The 13,322-nt window shown below is 39.5% G+C and overlaps 1 protein-coding gene across 1 annotated transcript in view; it reads right to left on the bottom strand.

Annotated features, from left to right (window-relative positions):
* TENM4 (teneurin transmembrane protein 4) overlaps positions 1–13,322 on the bottom strand; it is a 348,330-nt gene that overhangs the window by 231,978 nt on the left and 103,030 nt on the right. The gene's annotated exons all lie outside the window — the stretch shown is intronic.

Genomic DNA, 13,322 nt, shown 5'->3' with positions numbered 1-13,322 from the left:
GATCAACTTTTTCTCTTGGAGGAAGCTCAGGTCTTCTTTAGCAATCAGTATATACACTCCAGTAGAGTGACACAAAACCTAGGTCTCCTTAAGTGAAAAAGAAATCTTCTTTTTCTTGTATGTAAAATAATCAAAGAAAATCTGTGCAAAATTGTGTTGCGATATTAATGGCCAAATGTCTCCTTCCACATGAACATCCAGAAAGGATGCTGCCTAAAAGCACTCCAAAAAGGGKTGGTTTGTTTTTTCATTTCAGATGCTGATTTATGCTACTCGTACTCCCACTAGCTCAAGTTTATGAAACAAATAACTCTGCTGCTGGAGAAACTTAAACACATGGAGTAGTCATATTCTCATCTTTTGGCTACTACTGCTTCTTCCTTCTAATTTATGTTACTACAGTTGTCAGGAAAAGAGTACTTTCTTGGCAAATCAGAACGAATGCAAAGGAGCATTTGACAACATACATAGCACACAAATCTTTGTACCTAGCCTCCCAGAGACTGGAAACAAGTTCAGATTTAGATAGAATATCCCCAAGGATTTACACCTATAAATATATGTAATAAACCCTGTAAAAACATGAAGTGTGAAGTATGCACTTCACCAAAGGTTTATTTTGGTTTTCAACAAATAAGAAAATTAAAACTCCTGCTGCCCACATGAGCCTGTGTGTCTGGGTCTTTCTTGATAGATAAAATTATTCATGGCATATTAGAGCCTGTCAGTATGTTTAACCAGAAAAAAGACATATCATTCCTAGAGGAGATCTAAACAACTTCATTATAAAAGCTGTGAGGGAGTCACAATACATTAGGAAGAACAAATGTAGTCTGCAGTGGTTTTTCAGTCCTTTCTACACCATTGACTTACCAGAGGAAAGTACTACTAATTACACTTACTTGCATTGATTTTTTTTTTCTTGAGGATGGATTACCTTGTCCTCCCCTGAATCTAATGATTTAAATTAGAATGAAACCACCATCTGATGGAGGTTAGGAGTTAACCTTGAAAGAAAGACATCAAACATGACATTAAAAAAAAAAAACCCTCTTTCCCTATTAACTCTCCTTGCAAAACATGCTGAATAACTTTTAAGTGATGTGATTTTGCAAATACTATAGTGAAATAATATGTCACACATTACAGCAAATGCCAGATATACTTCTCACAGCTAGATAAGGTTCAGTGATCCAGATCTGGATCAGATCTGATCTTGTTTACACCAATGTAATTCCAAACAAATTCCATTGAAGTCAAAGGTGTTAGTTAGATCAGAATCTAGTTCACTAAATCTTAAACGATTACATTCTTAGCCATACTCTTCTTAGCTGTCTCTTCTTTTTCCCCTTACAGACTCTCCAGTTTTGCTGCCAGCCCCATGAGGACGACCTAAATGAAACTCTCACACTATGCATCGTAAAATTTCACCCAGTCGTTTCTCCATCAAGCCCAGTCATTCGCGGTCGTGTTAGAAAAGACCAAACATTTCTGCTAATTTTTTGTTTGTTTTTCATTTGCACTACCCCTATGAGAACTCAGTAATTAAGAGACAATTGCCATGGTAACATATTAAACCCAAACCTGATCATAATTAAATCAGTGGCAAAATTTCTATCAGGATCTTCTTAACAGTCAGCTTCTCCCTCTACACCTACAGGGTTGCATGTTACTGGTCAGTCCTGGATTTTTGTCTGACCTGGTTGCTGTGATGCCAAGCTGTAGGGAGCCATAGCCTGATGGCTCTTAAGTAAAATTTCCTGACTATTAGTCAGGTTTTCTGTTTCATAATTTGCAGGCTATTATAGCAATTGCAACTCTCTTTTTTGTATATTTTTTTCTTCTTTACCACTCGTCATATTCTCACTTTAGGTGTTCACAGACTATTCTGTGCCACGCTTGCCAGTTCTTAACCAAAGACAAAATACTTCCAGTTCTTAACTCTTGGCTCTATATTCTTTGCACATACAGTTACAGTGCATACTTCCCCATGTGCTAGCTACTATCAATCAGTTAAAATTTGAAAACATTACAAATGGTCATTCAATTATAGTGCAAGTGCACAAGCAACCAAAAATCCTATGAAGAACAAGGACACTACAATGAATGGTCCAATGTGAATTTACAGCCAGTGATTCAGTGGATCCTCATATCCTGACCTGACACAGAATAGGATGCATCAGAGATACCGGCATATTGAAGGACTCTTTATATGCACTGGGGAGAAGGGGAGCACTCTAAAAAAGCCAATTTGGATATTGCATAGAACATATATGAAATGACAAGAAACAGATCTGATGATAGTAAATATACAGTGCAAGAAGCAATATATGCCAAGGATCAAATTACTGTAATTCTGAGACACCAAAGTGTGCTAAATTTTATACACAGTTAGGTTAAGTGCACATATTAACTTCAGGTTGGTGCATAGCTAATGTCATTGCTGGGATAAACACATATTCAAGTACTCTATTTTCAGTGTTACATGTAAGTCATTATTATACGAACAATAATGCTCAAATTGTTGTCTGGGATGAAGCAAAACATGATAAAGTCCAGGCACTGAAGACTGGGGGCAGCCTTGACTTTACCACAGAAGAACCATTTGCCTTGACTGACCCCATACATATTTTCTGCTTTCTTTTTCATATATTTCCATTTTCTGCAGCCCCCACCAGCTTAGTCATTACATAATCAGTGCTTTGAAAGCTCAGAGAATTACAGGCTATTGAAATCTCTTTCACTCTAGATTATTTTCTTCATCTGCATGATCTTCGTGACATGTGTAAAACTCATGTCCTAGATTTTAATGACGGTGACCTTTGGGAGTAACGGTTGAGTCAATGCCATTTTAAACATGAGCCAGCTACTGTATTCTGTCTTTGCCGCTGTAGCCAAGTGAGAGGGTGACAAGTGTAATTGCTAGTTCTTTCCGCAAAGACTCCTAGTGTGAGAAAGTGCAAGAACTTTTACGGAATGGGTGCATGGATGTGCCATGACTTTTTATGTTCAGCGCAAGAGGAAGGATTTTATTTTTCACCATTCTCCAAGCCATATGTATTTTGTTTAGAAAAAAAGAAAGTATATAATACATCATTAAAATAAAAATGCATTGCATTATACAGCATTCCACAAATCTGTGTACTTTTGGAATTGGAAATCGATTTTTTTTTAACTTTCTCTTTAAGATGTTTATTAATGGTTTTAAAACAGTATTTTGTAATACTTGCAACAATGTGTTCAAGTTGTTCAAGCTTGTTCAAGTAGAAAGTAACACTTTTTATTTTGTACATCAAGCATGTTCAGTTTGCAAGTCTCAACTTCACATACCAGCTGAGACAACCTGGACAGTGAGAGTTAAACTGGCTTGYTCATGCTTCAGACATTATTGCCAATAAAATGTCTGAAGCCAAATTGGTGACAATCTATTGATTTGAGTGAGTCTACCCAAGTCTATGCGATTGGAATTTGGTTAATTATTCTACTGAGGAAGCCCAAGATGGAATAGAATCTGCAGAAGCCTCCCGTGATCTTCTCCTTCACCTTTTCTACCATCACCTTGCAATGGCCCTGAAGCTAATACATCATAGAAATGAAATTGTTCTCAAAATCTCAAAATGCTACTCTGATCTCTGGGGGAGGAATCTGTTTGCTCAGGAGTAAGTGAGAAGAGAATTTAGATTTCTATCTCTACTAAGACACACTGTTTGTGAACATACCGAGGTTCCAAAAGTTTCAATAATGAGTGTTCCTGTTGCATCAGCAATTTCAGTACTTAAAAAATTATCTTCTACTGTGTTAAAAATTTTAATCAACTTTTGATCCAGTACTCCCAGTTTTTAATGACAATGACAGAATTATTGTTAACATCCACTGAAAGACATTTTAAAAGGTAGGCCCTTGAGCAACAGTGTTTCTTAAAAAAATTCGTACAGCATGCACACACATGGGAAAGTGCAGCTGAAAAGGAATTTGACAAGTGCTGCTGCAAGGTATTTTTCAGGGATGTTAAATGTCTCCATTCCTGCAGAGTTTGGATTTTGTTTTAACATCTTTCTGCTACTCAGTGTCAATGCACAGACTAATTGTATGTTACTGTAGCAATTCTCACTTTGGAGCTATTTCACATATTGCACCATATTTTATAGCAACTTGCATAGTTATTACTAGGTTTGTCCAGACGAAAGCTTGATGGTATAAGAGAGAGAATCTGATGTGTGGTACACTTAATATTAGTCTGGAATAAATCTGTTAACTTTAGCAGACTCGCGCTGGTATRATTCAGATGCGAGTTTGAGCCACTGCTCTCTGCTGGAGGGAATGAGACCTGCTCATTTAAGTGTCGCAGAACCTACCCTGGTGACAGCCCTATTGCTAGCTCTTCCCTACCTCACTGTGGTATTGGGAGGATAAACATATCAAAGCATGTAAGTGCTCTGATAGCACTACGCTGATATGGACCACATAATTAGGCAAGCAGCAAGCAAGAACCTCAGTTGCACTGGTGACACTGGACTATATTTGCTCGCTATCTCAAGTGCACGATGTTTACAGCTAATCATAGTTCTTCAAGCCCTGCAGATTGCCTGTGTCCCCTGGGTTTACGCAATGTTCTTTAGGGAGCTCCAGTTTCCCCTTGCTCACAAGGCACCGAGAGGATAGGCAAGCTGGATTTCCTCAAGGGCCGACTCCCGGCACATTGCCAAAGCTCAACAAATACTGTAATAAATACTAACAGGCACAGATCTGTCAATTCTGTGTGAATTCTCTCAGCTAGGAASTGCCTCGGACTCTTCTAAATCTCACGTGTTGCTGATGTGGTGTTACAGTCTGGCTCTTTATCTTTAGAGTCCAGGTACCGGAGGCAACAGTAGATCATCTAACCAGCTGGTTAGATTGCTGGCCCCCACAGCCCACGGTTTGGAGAGAAGCCACAGAGCTGGTGTTATAAATGGGACTTCACCCATAAACAAACCACGTGCGGCAATGCACCCTTAACTGCAGTCTACCTGATGGTCCCTACCTGTAAAGGTAAAGGTGACCTGATGCACTTAGGGTTGTGTCCTAATCCCTTGGAACAGGTTGCCCMGAGAGGTKGTGGRGTCTCCTTCTCTGGAGATATTCAAAACGCGCCTGGATGCAATCCTGTGCAATGTGCTCTAGGTGACCCTGCTTGAGCAGGGGGGTTGGACTAGATGATCTCCAGAGGTCCCTTCCAACCTCAGCRATTCTGTGATTCTGTGATTCTGTGATAATCTCCCCTGTCATGAACGCCCTCAGCTGATGACCAGACCCCCACAGGAACCCAGATGTGTTGCAACTCAAGGAAGTTCGAAGGGCCAGAACAGGTAACAACAATCTGCTTTGGTCTGATCAATCATTTGATTAATCAGGAACTGTAAGCTCTTATTTCAGCAACATGAAACTCAGAACAGGAGAAATGAAGTTAGTGTTTCTGGAGTGCTTTGTTATTTATAGGATATTTTTCAATTTTTGAACATTCCCTCTCCTGTAAGATTTATTTATTTATTTATTTTGGTAGGGATTTAAAAAGCCTTCTCCTTATCAAAGATAAGTAAATTGATAATATTTAACTTGTTACATTACTTGTTCAGTACACTCATTATTTTACAGAAGTGCTTTGCAGATGTTTGAGACAACAGTTCTCATTATCCTCTCACCTCCCTACAAATAAACAACACAGACAACAACAGCTTTTTCTTCTGATTTTCTACAGTTGCAAGTCACAAAAAATCAAACCTGAGGTCCCACAGAAGTTCCAGCTAAATTTTAAATACAAGTTAGGATAGCTAATAGGAACGTMCCACAGACTGGGTCTCCTGTACTGAAGGACAGGACAAGTCAACTTCTGTTGAAATCACTGACAGACAGCAGTGTTGATCAGCTCTGACAATGTTGATGGGACAGAACTTGGGTTCAAGTACAAAACACAGAAAAACTATCAAGCATGCTTATGAGGCATTTTCAATAATGTTTCTTTACCTGAGATGTTATTTGCATTCTCCTGATTGATGCTTACTCAGTATCTATGGAGTAAATACAGAAAAGCAATCCTGAAATGTGTTCTAGCTGGTCTTAACTGTAGGCTTCATTTTTGCATACCGACTTCAAAATTGCATGACTGGCACCAGCTCTGCTTGAGTTTTAGAAAASTTTGGTCTTTGAGCAATCTACATTCTTACCATGTAAATCCATTATAGTACTTGGATTAATCCTTTTGTCAAAAGGATTCCTGGGAATAGCAAGAGGCAGTTACTTGTACTGTTTTCTTATTCCAGGCAGTATCTGAAAACTAAACRTGTGGCAATTAAGAAAGTAAAATTAACTCCAAGAGATCTCCAAATACAATATAATCTCCCACATACTCATTTCTGGAATGCTGTCTGCACATGGAGTAGGTCTAAGGTTCAGTAGATGTCCTAGAGCTTACAACTCTGCCCCTTTGTTTCCTTTGCCTGAATAAACATTTGATAAAGGAAAGACGAAGAGAAATGCTAATCCTGAATTTGTATCTCAAGGCATGCAGAGGTGAAAGAGAGAAAGAGACAGAGATCTGGCTAGATTTTCTTACAAGGTTAGAAGAAAAATAAATCCAAAGATACTAATCAGGGGAATTATGTCTCCTCTTATCTAAACAGCTACTTTAATGCGAAGTCAATAAATAATTGGCCTTCCAGAAAGACCTGTGTTTGCATAAAAAGGGAGATATACAGGTCTACTCAGTTGAGAAAAACAATAAACAATAGGGRCAACTTGAGAAATGTATAGAATTTGGGRGAAAATCATGGAAGAGACTGARTGGCTCTTGAGATTCTTCTAACAATTTGCCAGTCAAAGAAGTCTGAATATAAAACAGGACAGCACGAATCCTCATCTCGCCACTGTGACTATCTTCATAGTCCAAGGCAAGCTATTTAAGCTATATAAATCTTTCCATCTGTGCAATAGGGTTAATACTATTTATCTACACACGTCTTTGGGATTAAAACATTATTATTTTAAACTGCTTTGAAGATGAATCATGCTATGTGATTGCTAAATATTATTATTACTAAAAATGTGACATATTGTTTGAGTTAAAGAAAATAGTATATCTTTATCTTAAGAAGCTTGTCAGCGCATAATGAACTGAAATTGTGATTGCTTAATATAGTTACTGCAATTTCTAGTCTGAATGTTCTGTATTTATTGTTTGCATTGCACTGACGTATATTAAATTAACAAGATTATACTGTATGATTGCTCTCCCCTTGAGACCCTTAAGAAATTAGGCTATCCTAGTGAGCACAGTGTTTAAATAAATATTATTTTACATATTAGTTTATAAGCACGGACTGTCGTGTTTCTGCATCTTTGGATGTGTTTTTAATGTTATCTAATTCCACGTTATATTTAAAAGAAACCTCATTGTTTTGAACATTAAAAACAAAAGAGCACAAAGTATATAAAACGGATTGCAGGAAGCAATCCTGCAATGAGCGCTGAAAAGACTAATTGTTGTATTTGGTCTTCCCTTTCATGAATGTCTATTCTCTGCTGTGCCATTCCTCCCTCATAAGCAAATACTATGCAGTGGGGGGAAAACTGTTGTCTCTCACTTGCACGTTCAGAATCATTTCTTGTTCTTTAGATATCACTGAAAGAAACACATGTTAGAAACCCATCAGGCAGTCCAGCTTTAAACAAACGCGATGTCTGATTCTTCTTGCCCACTGRCCATGTCGCTTCTGTTAGTGGGCTGGACCATATCACTAGCACTGTCTGTCACAATTTTGGCCTCCACCAATTAATACTATTCCACATACGACTCAGGAGATATCACGGYCCAGGAACCATGCCCAGCGGCCTGTGTACCTTGCAGCCACCCTATTTTCAAGGCTAGCAGARTTTGCTCTCGTAGATGCAGGTTGCTCCTCAACACCTGGCCTCGGTGCCCAGGAAAGTTCCAGTTCCAAGTACAGACATAACTAGACGTTTCAACTGGGACCACTGGGAAGTGCTGCATAAACATACTGATGGCAGCCACGGCTCACCGAATACAGACAACGCTTTTCAGGCACAGCAAGGACTAAGTTAAATACGGTTGGAGTCAAACGCTCAATTTCCTGGCTTAACAACAGTTATCATATAACTGAATATGCTGGAGATCATGAAGTCATTATTCAAAGACTTCCATACATGACCTGGGGCATACTCCACAGCTTTTTATTTTCATTGAGTAGAACCGACTTACCCGTGTACTCCCATATGTGTACCACATATGCTCAATTCAAAGTAAAGGTTAGAGGATCTGGTCCTCAGAATAYAAATAAAGAAGCCTCGCACCTCCGTTCTTCTGTGAACTTAGAACTAGGTTTTGCTCTTGTTTTAGAAGCTTTTAAGGCTGCAAATAAATCGAGACCACCCCGACACGGCTCCCACTGCACAAGCCATTCATCTAGAGGAAATTCAGCTGCCATTTAAAGTTGAAATAGATTGGACAAAGMAGCAGCAATCAAGCCGTTTCCAAGTGAGGCAGGTAATTACAGAATCTGTTAAATTACAGTGATTAGACATTGCTAAGGAGAAGCCCCAAGAAATCTCAAACAACTTTTGAGGGGGGAAAAAGTTTAATTAAACAGCTGCAGGCCTCTTGCAATTGATTTGATTTTTCCTTCTCCCCCCCTTCCCTCCCCTTATAAAAAGCAAGCAGGTTAGCAAGAGACAAAAGGCAGATAAGGGAGTGTAAGTGGATCAAGGGCAGCCTTGGGAAATCCTCAAACAATAGGTCTGAATGTGGCATTAAATGGTTCATTTGGTGGTAAGTGATTAAATGGGAGAGGCCTTTCTTTATCATGGAAATTGGTCCTCCKTACTGTTGGACCTATGCTAATGATCTGAAACTCAGAGAAAAGGATGACTGTGTTATAACGGTTTATAATACACTACTTCATGTTGGACTATGAGGAACATTTGCATGAATACAGTCATGCAAGGAATTCGAACAGCAATAGATTTTTGTTTGGCAGGAATTATTCTCATTGGTGTCGAAAGTTCACAACCTAGAAAACACTGTCTGGCTATACATCACCTTAGAGCAAAATGTGACATTTTCAGTCACAACAAGTGAAAACAAAGGCCCTCACAGGATCCTGTTTTACTAAGAAAGCTCCATTTCCAAGCCTAATTAAAATTAGCTTTGCGATGGGAAAAACTATACTGCAGTCATTGGGGGAACTGAAAAGTGGTATTTAAACCATTTAAATTCTTCAGAGGCCTAATTTATATTTTACAATGTAAGCTATGTCAACAGTGATATTCCTTGAAATTACAAGAAGGAAGGCACACTTGCTCGGCACATCAGCTAAAAGTTTCAGAGAGACTGGAGGTCCTGTTTTCAGATTCATTTACTAATTCTCTTGCCACTGTGAGTGACTTTAATTTAAGCTCTCACCATATTACTTCAAATCACTTCTTGATATTCATGCAAAATCTGTGAAAGGGGGCTGAAATGCCTTTAAGATCTCATTGATGCAATACCAAAAATAATTCAAACTTTCCAGTCAAGAAAAGGCATTCTCATACGGTCGCATGACCAGAACCTTAAATGAACAAAAAGCAGCAACACATTCAAACCCTTAAAAAGTTGGAAAGCATCATTAAAAGGTCATCCCTTTCTGCCTAGGCTTCCKAGATGCCAGTGGAAGAATAACAAATGGTTATGGTTTCATTTTACAGCGTAGCAAGGAGGATTTGAGAATCCGCAGGGCCTCATCTGCTGTTTCTTAAGCAAACATCTAATGTAATTTTAAATTTCACTTCATCATTGTGATAGCTTCAAGCAAGCCTCTCCTGTGTGCTAACCTTCTCTCTCAATGGCCTACAGTCAGCGTTACAGAACTGACAGAAACAGCTCCCTCTAAATTATCCGCTCCCCGATGGCTGTGATTTGTGATACAAGATACACTTGTAGGGATGTAGCTCCTCAWGCTTTTTCATTTGCTTTTAAGCAGCGCTTTGTAGTTTGTGTGAAGTGCTGAAGCTAGTTATTGCCCCAGTGGTAAATTATAAGGCTTAATGGGGCGCAGGGCCAAGCTTACACAGATATTTAGCTGTGTGAAAGTGTGAGAGATAAATGACGAGGTTTATACTTTCAAAAGCATTTGAGATGTATTTTCTAGAATGCCTTAGGCCCAAGTTAGGCTGCATTTTCAAAAATCATCCATGCATTTTAGAGTCTAAGTATTCCTGAAAGTTACAGTGACTTAGGCTCATGCGTCATTCGGGCTCTTCTGAAAAGCATACCTTTAGTAAAACACATAAAAGCATCTTGCATTAGCTAGGTACTTCTCTTATAAATGTCAGGAGAGTCAGGCAACTTGCCTGTTCAGGCACTTTTTATAAATCCCCTGGGAATGCTTCTGCATTTTTATGCATGTAAATAAATCTCATCTAGTCCTCTGCTCTCCTTTAAAAGGAACAGGATAACCATCTCACACAAGGCCACTGTGTGGTAAGTCCCTAATAATCACATCTCCTAGTGATTATGGATAYGGACTTGCTGTTAAGGCTGAAGCAGTGACAGCTCCAATGCAGTCTAGGAGCCTCAGCAGCCCACTTCCACATGTAAGTGTTAGAGCACAGGACACAGCCACCTAGCAAGTGAGCTSCAAAGCAGTGAAGAGCTCTACCAGGAGACACACCTGGAAAGTGTTATGGCTCTAGGCATTACTAGGGGCATATTTCTCAGCGATGGAGGCCATTAGCAGTAACTGACATTCTTGGTGCCCAAAGAGGCTTTAAGATGCTCCTTCCTGGGCATTGAGCTACGGAAATAAAGGCACCAAGAAGACAGCATTTCYCTGGTACTGGCGTCCCCACCAGGAAAATAACCAGGCCACTCAATCTTCCTGGGTTTTCTATTCTTTTGCAGTCACAATGAATCGGCCAGAAAACTTCTACCACCTTAAYGCTGTTAATTAGAACCCAAGGTCATAAGTGATGCCAACTGTTTGAACACAGGACTTTTGCGTCTACACTGAATTTTACTTAAGAGAAATAAGGAATAAAGTTGACAGCACGGAAAATGAAATGTTAAGGCTCACATATCCAGGAAAAATCCTTCCTTACTACATGCCACAGCAGACCATACTTAACTATTTCTTCAGCAAATGAAGATTTACTGTCTTTGCGTAGTCTGGAGAGGAGTGAGTATATACAGGGAAAAAACAAACAAAACATATCCCATCAATTCTCTCTTAAAAGCGAAACTGCATAGACAAGGCCTAGTTGGCCCCTGGGTCTTTTTCTGGGTTATCTGACACCTAAGCATGTGGCTTGAAGCAGCAAATCTGCAGGTCGAGAAGACTCCCTTGAGATGAGCTGCAGTCTAAAATTACAGCATGAAGTTTGCTCAAAACTGACAAGCGAAGTCCCAGCCTCTTCTCTGTTTTCCTGGTACCCACTTAAGCAAACAGACAAGGTAAGGGAATGTGCTAGGTAAAGCCAGCATTGGCCGGGCCTAGGAAGCTCCATTCAGTCATCAGAGGTTCCCCTTTGCTTACAGAGGGTCAGAGGGACGGAGAGGGAGGGAACTACAGAGGCAGATGAATGATTATTGAAAATAATCACCATGATTTTTATGCAATAGCTGATGCTGGCTCCAGTTCAGGGGGTAGAAGGGGAAGGATCTCTAAATTAAATTTGTAAGATCCACTCTTGTTCATTCAGGTGGTTATATAAGCTGCCCACTGGCAGAAAATGGAGAATTTCTTAATTGAAAGGGGAGAATCATGCCATCTCAGTACAAATATGATATAGCTGAGGACTACTTATGGTAAAGATAAATAAATAATAATGTAGATAAYGTGGTGGGGCAGGACTTTAATTAAACCCTTGTGGTATTTCACCTCAGGTTCTATCACAGCTTCCAGCACTGTAACAACATGACTGGGACAGAATTACGCAAACGAAAATGAAGACAGAACATAACGAGTAACTTCTTAATAACATGGTCTATTAGATGCAATATTCTCCCCAGCAGTGAAATCTCCTGTGACTGTTGTAAGGTATGGCTGGACAGAGAGCAAATTACAGCAATAACTCTGCCCTAACTCAATGAAGAAAGTCTCTTCCTTCTCTGATTACCCAAACTCTGGGCCTTGTCCATTTTTAATGAGGACAACAGGAATTTTGCTTTTGACCAAAATATGAGTAGGACCAGATCTTTAGAACAGCAAGCACTGGGCGTATTTGGACGTGGTCATATACAGATCTCAGGTTTCACGGGTGGACRTCCTGGGCGGAGTTCAACCTGATGAGTACTACCAAAACCATCACAATCTCTTAGCAACAAGGTTCAGACTCTTCATTTGCCTCAAAAGCTATGAAATAGAGCAAGAATTTTCACAAAGTAGGAGCTAAGTCTACATGCTGAATACTATTTTCCACATAACTTTGGTCAGCTTATAGGTTACTCCTTTAACTGTGAGAGGAAGCATTTGAGGCATTGCACGCACAAACACAAAAACTTCAAACACAGTCAAAGTGAATATAAGTGATGGCCTATTATGGAGAATTTGAGATTCACTAACTCAGGCTCCATATGACCGCTGCAGGATATGCACTACAATCTGATCTCAGTGTTTGTCACTTGTCAAAAAATTGAGAACAAAGAGCCAATTAGCTATGGTTTGTTTTCTTTTATTTTACTGGAAATAAAAGCTGAGCTATGATGCAAAAAAAAAAAAAGAAAGAAAGAAAATCCTGGTGTGAGCATGAGATGGGAGAGAAAAAAAAAAACCAATAAACAAACGTTTTTACAAAAACTCAAATCATTGGACTTGCAAAACAAGGACAGCTGGGATGCATAATCAGGAGCATTAGAAAGATTTTATTTTATCCCACAGAAACTCTCGTATCCCGGCATTTGCTCTCTCGGTATGCAGTACAACACTATCTTCTACTGAAAATCTGCAAGGATTTTAAAGGCAGCCTAGCTGGAGTAGGTGAGAAAGTTCTTGGAGACTATGTGAAAGGCAGTGACAGGAATACAGCAGCCAGGTGCTTTCCAACGATTAAGATAACACTACTTTGCATTTTGGTAAAGATGATGATCTTAGACTGTTTCGTGACAATTTAATCAGCTGTGCCTCCCCACGCTGCTCTGCAGCAGGTAAAAAGGCACTGGAGACTGGCACATCGCTATCGTTCCAGTGTCTCTGCGGTGAAACACAGCAGCTGCTTAAGACCATGAAACAACACTTCATAGATTCATAGCTAAAGAAGGACCATCTGATTTTCTAGTGTGATTTCCTGCATAA

Source organism: Apteryx rowi, unplaced genomic scaffold (assembly GCF_003343035.1).
Source record: "Apteryx rowi isolate R43461 unplaced genomic scaffold, aptRow1 scaffold_101, whole genome shotgun sequence".
In the NCBI taxonomy this organism is placed as follows: domain Eukaryota; kingdom Metazoa; phylum Chordata; class Aves; order Apterygiformes; family Apterygidae; genus Apteryx; species Apteryx rowi.
Note: the sequence above shows the minus strand (reverse complement) of the source record. Positions and strands in the feature narration are given on the sequence as shown.